This window comes from Schistocerca cancellata, chromosome 7 (assembly GCF_023864275.1).
Source record: "Schistocerca cancellata isolate TAMUIC-IGC-003103 chromosome 7, iqSchCanc2.1, whole genome shotgun sequence".
Lineage (NCBI taxonomy): Eukaryota > Metazoa > Arthropoda > Insecta > Orthoptera > Acrididae > Schistocerca > Schistocerca cancellata.
This window is the reverse complement of record NC_064632.1, coordinates 317,418,895-317,433,836: the sequence shown is the minus strand read 5'-3', so window position 1 is coordinate 317,433,836 and position 14,942 is coordinate 317,418,895.

Below are 14,942 nucleotides of genomic sequence, written 5' to 3'. Positions count from 1 at the left end.
GATTGATTGCTCGAACGAATTGAGAACTACATAGATAGGAGGAAAAATTACACTACTCTTCCTCGTACATCATGCCCTAGCGCCTTTTCCTGACATAGTAATTGGTAGTGTTGTATCTGATTCACTTCTACTGCTGACTCACCTAGTAGTGAATGTGATCATTGTATACAATGGTTATGTATTTGAATCAAGAGCTTTACTTAACGAAAGGCAAATGGCAACGGGTAGCCGGCAGCGAGGTTGCATCAGCAAGGTTGCCTACCTACAAGGTTGTATCAAAAGGCGTATCCTCGCTGACAACAACCACAGCATTCAATGTTTGCAACTGTGTTTCGCCGTTTGTCTGAAACAGGAAGCAGGAAGCAGGAAATCATGAAGGACGTACCCGAAATGTTCTGACACCAGACTTGGAGGAAAATGTGATTAACACTGTGGAAGGCGACCTCCATGTCAGTACCAGTCAGTTGGCCACCAGTACAGGTGAAGCCAGATGATCGTGTGGAACATTATTCATGACAATTGTTACTATCCTTATCACTTTCAGCACGTGCAGGACTTGCTAGCGACAAACTTTCAAAATTGGGAGTAGTTTTGTTACTGGTTTCTTCACCAGACACCCATGATTCTAGGATTTATGTCATCCACCGTATTCACAGATGAAGCCATCAGACTGGTTTCTTCACCAGACAACCATGATTCCAGGATTTATGTCATCCACCGTATTCACAGATGAAGCCATCTTTAGACAGAGTGGTATTTTCAACTTCCGCAACAGTCATCTGTGGTATAGTATGAAGAACTCCAATAGTGACAGAAAATCATCAGCATAGGTGCATCCGGAATGTGTGGGCCAGAATAATTGGCGAACGTATTCTGGGACCAATCTTCCTTACACAGGCGGCGTTTCTTGTGGGTCACTTTGCCTCCTCTGCTGCAAGAAGCGCCATTGATGATTCAAAGGGTTACGTGGCTGCTACATGATGGTGCTCCAGCCCACTTCCCGTTAACACCGGGACCCATCTCAATCGTGTCATCCGTGGTCGATGGATCAGACGGGGGTTCCTGCTCATTTACTGGATCCCAACCCGTGCTATTTCTGGTTATGGAGCCATCTCAAAAGTATTGTGTATGCAGAGCCCATTCCAGATGAGAAGACACTGCAGCAGCATATTCATGCTGCCATCCACACTGTTCGGATGCTGCCTGCTGGTTTAACGTGTGAGACAGAACTTACTACGGCGCGCACATGCTATATGCGCTACATTTCACACCTTGTGACGGAACACAGTGAGCCAAGCTGTTCAGCGAAGACTGTTCCGTACCAATCATAACGCCCATCGAAGAGCACAAGATCTCTCCAGACGCGCGCTTGGCGAGAAGGTTAACACCCCTTATCGGTGTATAGTAGATAAGAGACTGTTGTGATGATATAACAAAAAAATGGTTCAAATGGCTCTGAGCACTATGGGACTTAACATCTGAGGTCATCAGTCCCCTAGAGCTTAGACCTACTTAAACCTAACTAACCTAAGGACACCACACACACCCATGCCCGAGGCAGGATTCGAACCTGCGACCGTAGCGGTCGCGCGGCTCCAGACTGAAGCGCCTAGAACCGCTCGGCCACACCGGCCGGCCATGATATAACAGGTGGTTATGAAGAAGAAACGTGTTTTATGCATGATAGAGCTCCAGACGGACGTAGTTTGAAGCACTTTATGTAAATCAACAGCTCTGTCAAATCAAAAGTATTATTCTAGTGTCTGGGGTCAGCACCGAGAAGTTATTGGTAAGAGAGAAATGATCGTGGAACGTAGACACATGCATTCCTATGGCTACGCGGTTCTGTACGTAAAACACGCTATAATGCTAGAAGTGTGCGGTTTTCGGCCTACTACTCATGTGGAATGCAACGCAGTTAATATTCCAGTGTAAGAAATATATTCAAAGTGTTTGACATACATTCTCCCAGCTTGCTCTACGAATAAAGAATGATGATAAATTGTAAAGTGATAAAACTACTCACTTTCACACCAAAGAAAACTTCGATTTTTTATAACAGAAACACTACATTGGTTTCCAGAGGTGTATGATGCCTTTTGTTTACGAAGTTCAAGCCTGATTACGGTTCGGAAATTATGACATGGTCGCAACAGCCCTGTAAAATAATCATCGACAGCCGAAATTGCGTACGAAAAAAAGTGACATCTTACGAGGAGATAAACACCATGATCAGTAACCAGAGGAGATGTAACAGTATTACCGCATTTAACCAGCGCCTTTTCTAACCTTCCTCTTGCACACAGAAGCCATGGTCCGATGTTAGGCTGTATTGCTCATGTCCGACTTAATATTGCCGTTTCGCCTTGCTGCGTCTCTAGAATGCCTTCTCTCTCCAGTATTGCGTGTATGTAGCATCAGTCTACTCTCCTTCTCCAGAACAAGCAATTTTATTGATTTTACTCAGTAATCATTCCCTGGTATTTGTCTGTAATTTTATGTATTTCAGTCAATTTCCGCAATTTTACTGGGTTTTTCGCTATTTTAGGTATTTCATGGTACATCCATCAATTTTTACGTATCACACATCAAATTTTCGTGATTACACCAGGTTTTCCTCGAATTTTGCCGGTTTTCTGTCTTTTCCATATTTTTCCACAGTTTTCCATTTTCCATACATATATGGTCATATTTGGTTTTCCACGAGAACATTTGCGAATCTTATACACCAACCTTTTAAAAAATCCTAAGGCTCCCACTCTCCACGATGATCCACTTGCATGCATTTTGGATAGGACAAGCATGAAAAGTGTAGTAACAGTCGCTTCGTACCTACATGAAACTGAAGACTCGATTCACGTCCAAGATGTGACAGAGAAATGGATTACTTCGCATTCATTCTCGTTCGTCTAGAGGAGGGTACCGAAACAGGTGTCCCATCGATGGACATGCTTCATCACACATGAGTTGCAAGTCATCTGATGACTGTGGTGTGTAGAGGTTTGCTGTTAACAATTGCAGGTAGATAGTGTCTAAGTCACACACAGAACACGCAGTTGTACAGAACGACTTTGGTCCTCTGATCTCACACAACTCACTCAGTTTGGAACTCGAGCCTGAACTGAACTGAGTGAACTAACAGTATGGTTTCGGTCTTATTAATCAAAGCACTTTGCAAAATTCGTAACTGGAGCCTGAACTCAGTAAATTGCATTAAGGGGATGGTTCTGATTTTTCAATTTTAAGCCGTTCACACAGCTCAGAACTGGAGCCTGATGTGAACTAACTGAAATAACGGAACTGTTTCTGTCTTCCAATCGAATGCAGTTTGCACAGTTCGAAACTGCAGCCAGACTGAACCAAGTGAACCATCAGAATGGTTTTGGTCTTTGTTGTGGAGCTCTCCACACATTTGACAACTGGAGCTTGAACTTACCTATGCGTGAGACGCCCGCTAAACCCGCTGGTCAGAACAGGTAATTAGGATTGTGGAAAGGGCCAAATAAGGTTGCGGTCAGTTTCATCTTCTAATTGTAATTTATTAACACATTTACAACAAAAGCGCCACATAGCCGAACCTTGACCAAATGCAACTCTTTGACGGCTGAAGGCCTCCAAACAAGAAATCTTAAAAATCAACAAGATAAAAATTCAGTTAAAATAAGAAATAAAATAATTAAAAAGATATATATCACAGGTAGGTGGAAAGCCTCAAGAAAAAGAAGATAGAACAAACATATGCAAGGTGCAATTAAAATGGCTGAAGGCTACAATTAAATTACAAAATTTAAAAATATATTATCTTAAGGGGCTCCGGAAAGGCTCAAAATCATGAAAAGTTCAATTTTTACTTTTTTGCGTATTCTGAATCTGCAGACTATTACCTTTTAATAGATATATAATTTATTCAATTCCGAAGACTACAACTATTTTTAATTTTTTTTTGAAATGTGTTCTACATGGGCGTGACATGGGCGTGACCCACTGTGGCGCTGTTAAACTGCTGTCAAATGGTGTTATTATTAACGTCCGTGTTCATCAGGTACATTTTAGTGATGTGAGATAAAGTATGTGTTGTGGCTAACCTGTGATGGTTCAATATATATCGCTGGTGTGATTGTCGATTGTTTCATGTTTATTTACTCTGTCGTTATCTCGAAAATATTCGTAATTAATTCTGTTTCTTGAGTCTCTGTTTTGTTGAAGTATAATAATAAGTAAAAGTAAAGTTATTAGAAATCCTCTGAAGGCTTTTAAGAAAAGGAGAAATGTTGGAAAGCCAAAGGTATGTGTTATTATGGGAATGAAGATAGGTTCTAACATGGTACGAGCGATGCTTGCTTTAGACAAGGAACGCCTTCGGGCTGCAGACAGGGCTGTAAAGAGTCTAGAAATACAAGCAAGAGTAAACAGGAGGAGGAACAAGAGGAAGCTGGAGGAGGAGTTTGCAGAGGATGAAGATAATACATCCTATGGACCTGGAATGCACTAAAAAGTTAATCCAATCTTTGTCGCTCGATTCCCAAAACTTTTATTTTCTCATACTAATTACAAGTTTTCTAAGGATCTTCCAAACATATTTGTTTCAAACTGTTACACAGTACCTTCTGCATAATTTAACACAGCCTTTTTCCAAAACACTGTATATTTTTGAATATATAAATAAAAAATTGCAAAAAAATGTTGTGAATTTTCATTACAATTGAAAAAAAATCATCTTTAATAACTGAACTAAAATTTTGTAAAATCCCTGTATTAAGTTGTAGCCCATATTCCAATAAATAATCTGTAAAAAGTTCAACTTCCTACCTCAAATACTTTGTGAGGAAAGATGTAATTTATAAGCGTTATTTCAATATTGCAAGTATAGGGCGTTCCGGAGCCCCTTAATCTTTTAAAGGTAGAATGCCGCAATGTTTAAGCTTGAAAGATAATTTTAAGAATAAAATTGCAAGGCTGAAAGCCCACAACTAATTTTCCAAGAATTTTTTAAAAAGATAACCATAAGCCTTAAATTTTAAATAGCTGAAAACAGATAATTAAACACCGGTGGGAAAGACAATAAAGACAACGGCTCTCAGAAGCCTCCAGGGAGGTCGGTCTGCCCTCGTTCACTGAGGTGAGACAGGTGATGAGCCCAACTACACTTGATCCGTCGGAACCCAACCAGGGGACAGCCATGGACCGACCGACACAACGACTGGCTTGCCATCAATCAGTACATGAGAACTCAAACACAAAAGGTTACGAACGTGATAATCCACAATTATGTATGTATTAGCTGTGAAAATTACACACCATGTTGAACAGCGACAACAGGTGAGGAAAGGACGCTGCATGAAATTACTTTAGTGGCCAGGGCAGGTAACCGGAACACTAACGGCCACAAGGCAGAAAATTCCACTGGTGCTCTCGAATTGGAGTTAATAATAATAATAATGCCGTGTGACGAGAGCCTCCCGTCGTGTTAACCGCTCGCCTGGTGCAAGTCTTTCGATTTGACGCCACATCGGCGACTTGCGCGTCGATGAGGATGAAATGATGATGATTATGACAACACCCAGTCCCTGAATGGAGAAACTCTCCGACCCAGCCGGGAATCGAACCTGGGCCCTTAGGACTGACAGTCTGTCGCGCTAACCACTGAGCTACCGGGGGCTGACTCGAATTGTACTTAACCTATATAGTTAATTGCACCACATGGCGGCTAAATTTCAGCAATAGTAACACTCGGTGTTGCTCACAGGAAAACCTCCCCAACAGCGAACCACCGAAACGAACCATAACAACATGAATGGACGTGGCTTGGGTACTGGAAACCACTACTCAACTTTGACGTCCTGGGTCGTGAGCCACGAAGCTCGTAGCGATGGGACAGCTCCACACACGCTCCGACACCGCGCAGGAACCGCCAGCGGACCCAGCTGACTGCAGCACGCGGAGATATCCTCCCTGGTCCGCACCAACCGACCGACTGGCCTCAGAATGGTTCAAATGGTTCAAATGGCTCTGAGCACTATGGGACTCAACTACTGAGGTCATTAGTCCCCTAGAACTTAGAACTAGTTAAACCTAACTAACCTAAGGACATCACAAACATCCATGCCCGAGGCAGGATTCGAACCTGCGACCGTAGCGGTCTTGCGGTTCCAGACTGCAGCGCCTTTAACCGCACGGCCACTTCGGCCGGCGGCCTCAGAATGCCGACATCTAAAATCGTCGTCAGTGGAAATAACGCCAAGTACACACACTACCTGACAAACACTTGCACGAAACCTGAACAATACACAACAGTAACTAAGCACGCACGAAGACAAATCGGGAGTCGATGCAAACACACGCAACCGACTCATAAACGATCGGCGAGTCAAAACGCGTCGTCCAGTAGGACGACCGATCGACGATCCACCAAGACCGCGGCCCGGCTCAAGTGATGCATGGCGGCAATGGTCGGGAGAGACATGTCGACGCAGACCTCACTGTTGCTCCAACCCGACTGCACTACTGCCGCATTGCAACTCCCCGACTGGCAGGTCCGGACTGCGCTCCAGACGCGTTCCAACTGACAGGCAGACCCGAACTCGCAATCCGAACTCACTCACGACAGACAACGACCGGGAAGTAATGACAGTCGGGCGAAGATACTACGAGAGGGGATATATCGATACGCGCTGCTAACGCCGCTCACAGTCGGGCAAAGCAGCAACTCAGCGACACCAGTAATTTACATTAACGTAGTGAGGTGGAAGTACGTTAAAAATAGGGTGTATAATACAAGATGGCGGGGACACGAGCAACGCACGGCTCAATGTAAACTAAGAGAACGGTTTTGATCCTCTGTTCCAAAGTAGTTCACACAGTTCAGAACTGCAGCCAGAGCTGAACTAGTGCAGTAATGGAATGGTTTCGGTCTTCCAATATGATGCAGTTCACACATTTTAACGTCAGGAGTGGTGCTAGATCCTGGGACTGGGACGTACTCAGCATCAAGGGAGGAGGTATTCGTGCATGGGTGTGCCTTAACTTTCAGTAAGTAGGGCAATCAAGGAGTAAAAAACGATAGTTCACTGAAAGAATTACTTCTCTGCACAGTTCCTATCCCACAATAGCTCATTCGAATTCGTTTGTTCGTGAACTACACATCCGTAATCATCATCACCTGTACTTCAGATAACATTAGAACTAATTTTATGGCACACTTCAATTTTCCTGTCTGGACTTATCTTTTTGAAGTCTTTGTACAAACATTTTAATTTTCAGAGATGATTTCTGAATCCTCGATTTTGTCATACGTTCTACTTTCTTCCATTTGCCAACATTGGTCTTCAGTGGTTTTCATTGGGAGTGTTGTTACAGTGAAGACTTTGCTTTCACACACTGGAGACAGTGCTTCAAATCTGCACGTGTTAATCCTGCCTTAAGTTTCCTGTGGTTTCTCTGAGCGTCGTTAAGCTTTGTTGGAAACGACCAATCTCCTCCCCCATCCAACTCAGATCCGGCTTTGTGCTCCATCCCTGATGACCACGTCGTCAACAGGATATCGAATCTTTGTCCTTCTATTTCCTTCTGTTACCTGCAAATCCATTTCTCAGTGTTGTGGTGTCACTGTCCCAAAGATCCACATTATTACGTTTTTGTTATTTATTGCATCATTGTGTCATTTTTTGCGTTACAAGATTCTTGGGTGTCCGCTTAGATTACCTCATAATTTCTGCATGCTATTTCGGCAAGCAGACTTGTTGCCATCTTCAAGTGGTCCCTGACGACTGCTGCTCTTCTACAGTCGGTATCCTATATACATTGGTCATTACCCCCTCCTTCACTACGCTCCTGCCGCTGATTTGCAGCCGCTGCGGTGGACTGAGGCGTTGGAGAGCGGGTGGGGGGAGTGACGCCTGGTTGCAAACAGTGGTCTTCAGTCTCTGCACTATCGCCAACGAGTGCAGACCTTACTGTTTGGGAACGCTTCGCTTCCTCTCAGCCCAGTTCAGGGTTTCCCACCTGAATCAGCTGTAGACTACTGTCTTCGTTAATTACGTCTGATGGCACCCTAATTTCAACAGGTTCTTTAACGACGCAATGAGATGAGGAAAGGCATGGCATTTCCGTAGAGTGAGGTCTGACTGTGCAGTAAATGATCACAGTTCGTATGCGGGCGTCGCTACCCTCACGTCCCAATCACCTGCCAGGACAGCCGCTCTTGCAGAGACAGGAGTGGACTGATGGAGAGAGTAATGCTGATCCCAGCAGAGATGCAGTCAACAGGTGTCACTGGAAGATGGTAACAGGTGTACTAGCCGCTATACCGTGGAGAACCTACAACTTGACTCTGGTGGACACCCGAGAGTTCTGCCAGTTTGAAACGCATCGGGAAAAAATCATATCGCATGTCATTCTTTCAGTCATCACCTCGGACAATTGAATGATGCTCCTATTATTTTCTTATAGCTCAGAATTCACTTCTCTATAACAACTTAGAACAGACTTAGATTCGCAAAATTTCGCACAAGTTTTTTTTTTTTTTTATTAACTTCTATATCCAGTTCGGTATGATTACGTTCAGTCTGATAAACGACACCTCACACAGTAGCTGACTGCTTTTTCCGGGCATGTCAGAAAGAGCAGACACCATTCACGATTCTTAAACCGTATGGGCATGACGACAGGGAAATTCCGACATGAGCTGCTATCAGCCCCGAATTAAATGCAGTGGTGACAAATGAAAATTTAATGGTGGACTGGAACTTCAGCTCAGATTTTCCGCTTATAGGGTGGCTGCTTAAAGCACTTCGGCTATCTCAGCATGCTTCCCGTCCAACCCAATTTCCAATGTCTAAAACACTACACAAATAGTGTCCGTGTAGATTGTCATCACTGCTCGAGGGCTCACCTGATTCCCACAAGAGATAAAATTAAGAGTGCATCTGTACAGAAGGTATCATTATTTGCCGTCAAGGTGTATATATTTATGTGTGTGGCGTCTGTCTTTACTAAAATTTATGCGCCTTGATGGCAAATAATGATACCTTCAGTGCCATGCACTTCTCGTTTGACGTATTGCGGGAATCTGGTGAGGTTATGAGCAACGAAGATAATGAAGAAGGGACACCACGTTTGTAGCGTGTGACATATGGCAATTTCGGATGTACAGAGAGTGTGCTGGGATAGTCATAGGGGTTAAGGTCATCACTTGTGATAAATGGGAGACCTCAGATCGAGTCCCGGTCTGGCACAAATTTTCATTTGTCGCCACTGGATTTATTTCAGCAAACAATAAAATCTGATGACGGAATTTATCATTGGTCATATCAGATTTCAGTCGTTTTGAATGCTATGTGCCTACTAGATTTACGAGAAACTTTTGAGAGTGTCAGGTAGGAAACATTATATCTTTTACTAAATCTACCCAAGCAGCATCTTAGCACACCAGTCAATGCCAACTGACAGCGCCCATCTAGAGCTCCTGATAGGCTGTCGTAACCACTTTATCATAGTGTTACCTCATGTAACGGCTCGTGATCTTGCGGTAGCGTTTCCGCTTCCCGCGCACGGGGTGCCGGGTTGGATTCCCGGCGGGGTTGGGGATTTTCTCTGCCTAGAGATGACTGGGTGTTGTGTGTCTTTCATCATCATTTCATCCTCATTCACTCGCAAGTCTCCGTAGTGGCGTTAAAGAACTTGTGGAGCGGTGGCCGAACCGCCCCGCGAGGGGTCTCCCGGCCACCAATGCCATACGCTCATAATAACCTCATGTACTGAGTGTGTCATAGACATTCTTTCAGTATTTATTTATAAGCTTTCTAATTTTATCTTTTATGTTGATTTTAGTCATAATTACCTGATAAGGATAATTCGTAACGCGTCACAAATTAAATATTTAGCGACCAAGACGTTTCCAAGAAAATACTAAATTACTATATCCAAGAACTTCTTTTGTTGTAACTATGTAACATACTGAACGAAACGCTTAAGAGTAACTGATATCATATTGTCCAGCGCTTTAGCACTTAATCCATACTGAGAACGTCGTGTTTTGAATATATCCTTAATGTGGTGTAAAATTTAAACTACTTATTTTCGTAATACGCAACTACAAATAGGAAAAACAACAAATACGGTACGCTAGCTTGGCAAACATCTGTAATGAGCCAGAATCTAATGGAATTTCTCGTAACTATAGAAGTCTACGTCAGCAATTGGATTTTAAATTTGTTTATATCTGTTTTCAGATGCAAACAAGCTGATTCATGTGTTTGGACACATACTAAGTTAATTTACACTCTATCGAAACTTTGGCTTAGATATATGTTTTTACCTATTACACATGGAAAGTTTAGTACTCTACCACGTTATACCATGAATACTAGTTTTCCTATAAATATTACTAAACCTTGTACTTCACATTCACATTTTTATTTCTGTTTTGCAAAATAATATTTTAACATCATTCACGAGATATGTCAACAACTTTTATATTAACTCAGCAATTGAAATTAAGTTACGTTAATATCATGGCATAACATCTTTAATTTTGGAAAAAATATGTAATTTATAATTTTACCTTGATAATAACGGCAAAGCTTTTCTATTTGTAATATAAAGTGAATGCTTTGGAGTTATGCGAAATGTTGCGAAATCTGGTTTCACAGGATACAGTGGATCAGGTTATGGTTGTGGAGGGGGCTGTAATCAGTTACTGTTAGTTGCACAAAACACACAAACTTTTATTTTCCTAAGAACCACTTAATTACACATTGCCTTAAAAGGACCAAATTAAAACAATATTGCCTAGGTAAGAAAACTTGTGATGCCTCCTGGGCTGAAGGCCCAAAACCACACCAAAAAAAGAATGACTGAACACCTGAACACAAGTTATAAAAAAATTGCTTTAAAAAATACATGCAGCTGAAGGCCACACACAAGACATCGAACAACTCAGGGCTTAGGGCCTGGATAACAAGAATTTCAGATAGAGCAAATTAAAAAAAATAGTTTTAAACAAATCAGTTTTCAAAATTTTAATTTAAGATGGCTTGAGGCCTTATCTTAAAAACATTTCACATAAAGGCTCGGCTGAAGGCCGTACACTGGACATTGAACAACTCAGGACTTAGGGCCTGGATAACAAGAATTTAAGATACAACGAACTTTCAAAGTTTTAGTTATTAAACAAATCAATCTTCAAACTTTTAATTTAAGTTAGCTGAAGGCCTTATTTAAAATTAAAACATACTAAATTAACAGATGGCTTAAGGCGTGCGTAGTACATCAGACTAAAATGAAAATCACAATCTAAAATCAACAGAACAGTGGTGCTCAGAAGTGTTCCAAGGGTCGGCCTGGGGAGGTATCTCTAACGTAAGATGGAGTGAGACAGACAGCCAAGATTAAGGTTAAATAAGCGGACTTCAACCGGACCCAGGGATGGCTGAAGGACTGACCAACCACCTAATCAATTCCCTCCGCCCGACCAACGGTACGACAATGGAAAATATGAGCCGGAGACGAAGATACTAGCAGCACTACGTCTTCCAATTGGTGTCTAAAAACAGCCAAGGCACAATAACCACTCTTAAGAAAAAAAATGTGAACAAACAACTAAAAGGCTGTTGAACTACACGCCATGCTGTACAGCATCAACACAGCGAGGAAAAACACACTGCCGGAAAATTACGCTAACGACCAGGGCAGGTAACTGGGGCATTAATGGCCACAAGGCAGAAAATACCGCTGATGCACTTAACTGATAAGTAACAATCAGTTTAATTGTTAAATACCGTACAGGAAGACGGCTGCAAAATTTCGCCGACTCCAACACACCATATGTTGCTGCTAGCCGGAACAGCCCAGGAAGCAGCAACCGGCAATGAATGAAGAGATCTCACAGCAGTTGAGATTTCATAACAGGTTAACTGATCACTCAACTTCAGTGTCCAGATTCAGTGAGCAACGAACTTTGTAGCTCTCGCAGCTAGCGCCTCACCATCTGATCGAGCGTGCACGCCACCAGCGGTCCCGGCCTGACCTCACGCTGCGGACACTTGCTGCTCTGTCCCAACCGACCGACTGCCACACACACCACCACACGGAAATATAGCGGTCACACCAAAGATGGTACAGCAGTACTAGTACCGATAAGCGCTGCTGCTGCCACTGATGGAGGCAAGTCAGCAACTCGTTATGGTAGTAACACAGGGAGAAATAAGACGCCACTCGATTGCAACAAAATGCCAAAGAATAAACAGCATCAATGCGAGACAAGCACAGCTCGTATTTAACAATGGCAGTCTGTGAGTTATCAATTTGAGTCATTGAGTGTTCTACAAGATTATGGAACAGAGCAAATTTAATATACCTTGTAGATTTGGAGCCAAAAATCATTACTAACATTCGGACCTTGCTTGCTAACTGAGGCTTCTTGCTGTCTACTACTGTGACAAAGACATACCAAGTACGAAGTTTTTGTGATACAAACTGTAACTTTAATTGTTGTGGAAAATGTGTCTGCTGAACTGGTGAAAGTGGAAACAAAAGGGGATATGTTAAAAGCAACAACAACAAAATTGTAAATGTAACTCCATCTCGGGCTCTGAGCATGGGGCAATGGGACTGCGACTGGTCGATGAAATGTAATATTGTACCAGCTGTTATTTCGGTATTGTTTTATTGGGTGACCGGTTTCGAGCTCCAATCGCATCATCTTCAGGTCTACACATGACTGACACCAAGTACTGCTCTTGTTTGTATAAGACACAGCACTGATATTCGTATATAGTTCTGCAGATATCCGAACTTAATCAGTATGTGTGCTCGTCCTGGTATTTTAAAATCTGTAATCCGTTATTGAGAAATACATTTTAACATATGTTTCGGGGTTGCTCCACCTCAGGGCTTTTATATTCTAGCCAAGGCTGCCATAATTTACATTTATATGTTCTACTATTAGGTTAAGCCTAACCTGAATCATTTAATACACTAAAAGAAAATTAATTAGTGAAAGGAACTGTATTAACAAGGAAATTAAGTACCTCGCAGCCCCCATTCACGCATCGTTTTCCTCGACGTATTCGGGTTAACTGGAGCAATGCAAACATAAGGACTGATGTGGCGTCATAAAAATTTGTCGTACATCTTCCCATATTATTTTAGAATTGGGTTGTCGAGACACGGATAAAAGTGTAGGAACTAATGGCTTGGTTTTAAGAATGCCATTTCATGATCGAAAGATGAGGGAAATTACCCCACCGTGCCTTACCGGTGTTGTTGTTCTGGTTTTCATTCTGAAGATTGGTTTGATATAGCTCTCCATACTACTCCATCTGTACACACCATTTCTGCGTAACTACTGCAACATACTCCGTATTCAGGTATGTAGTCAAGCTTTCCTTTCCTTCCACAGTTTTTAGTATGTGTCCCATCAACCGATTCCTTCTTTTAGTCTCTCTGTTCCACTAAATTCTTTTTCCCCCATGTCAGTACCTCCTGATTAGTTATTCAGTCCAGCCATCTAATTTTCAACATTTTCATGTAGCACCACGTTTGAAAAGCTTTTATTATATTCTTGTGTGAATTTCCAACCTCCCAGTTTCCACTTCATATAAATACCTTCAGAAAAGACATTGTATAATCAAATTTATATGCGATTTTACCCCCCACCCCATGAACCATGGACCTTGCCGTTGGTGGGGAGGCTTGCGTGCCTCAGCGATACAGATAGCCGTACCGTAGGTACAACCACAACGGAGGGGTATCTGTTGAGAGGCCAGACAAACGTGTGGTTCCTGAAGAGGGGCAGCAGCCTTTTCAGTAGTTGCAAGGGCAACAGTCTGGATGATTGACTGATATGGCCTTGTAACAATAACCAAAACGGCATTGCTGTGCTGGTACTGCGAACGGCTGAAAGCAAGGGGAAACTACGGCCGTAATTTTTCCCGAGGGCATGCAGCTTTACTGTATGATTAAATGATGATGGCGTCCTTTTGGGTAAAATATTCCGGAGGTAAAATAGTCCCCCATTCGGATCTCCGGGCGGGGACTACTCAAGAGGATGTCGTTATCAGGAGAAAGAAAACTGGCTTTCTACGGATCGGAGCGTGGAATGTCAGATCCCTTAATCGGGCAGGTAGGTTAGAAAATTTAAAAAGGGAAATGGATAGGTTAAAGTTAGATATAGTGGGAATTAGTGAAGTTCGGTGGCAGGAGGAACAAGACTTCTGGTCAGGTGACTAGAGGGTTATAAACACAAAGTCAAATAGGGGTAATGCAGGAGTAGGTTTAATAATGAATAGGAAAATAGGAATGCGGGTAAGATACTACAAACAGCATAGTGAACGCATTATTGTGGCAAAGATAGATACGAAGCCCACACCTGCTACAGTGGTACAAGATTATGCCAACTAGCTCTGCAGATTACGAAGAAATTGAAGAAATGTATGATGAAATAAAAGAAATTATTCAGATAGTGAAGGGAGATGAAAATTTAATAGTTATGGGTGACTGGAATTTGAGTGTATGAAAAGGGAGAGAAGGAAACATAGTAGGTGAATATGGATTGGGGCTAAGAAATGAAAGAGGAAGCCGCCTGGTAGAATTTTGCACAGAGCACAACTTAATCATAGCTAACACTTGGTTTAAGAGTCATGATAGAAGGTTGTATACATGGAAGAACCCTGGAGATACTAAAAGGTATCATATAGATTATATAATGGTAAGACAGAGATTTAGGAACCAGGTTTTAAATTGTAAGACATTTCCAGGGGCAGATGTGGACTCTGACCACAATCTATTGGTTATGACCTGTAGATTAAAACTGAAGAAACTGCAAAAGGGTGGGAATTTAAGGAGATGGGACCTGGATAAATTGAAAGAACCAGAGGTTGTACAGAGTTTCAGGGAGAGCATGAGGGAACAATTGACAGGAATGGGGGAAAGAAATACAGTAG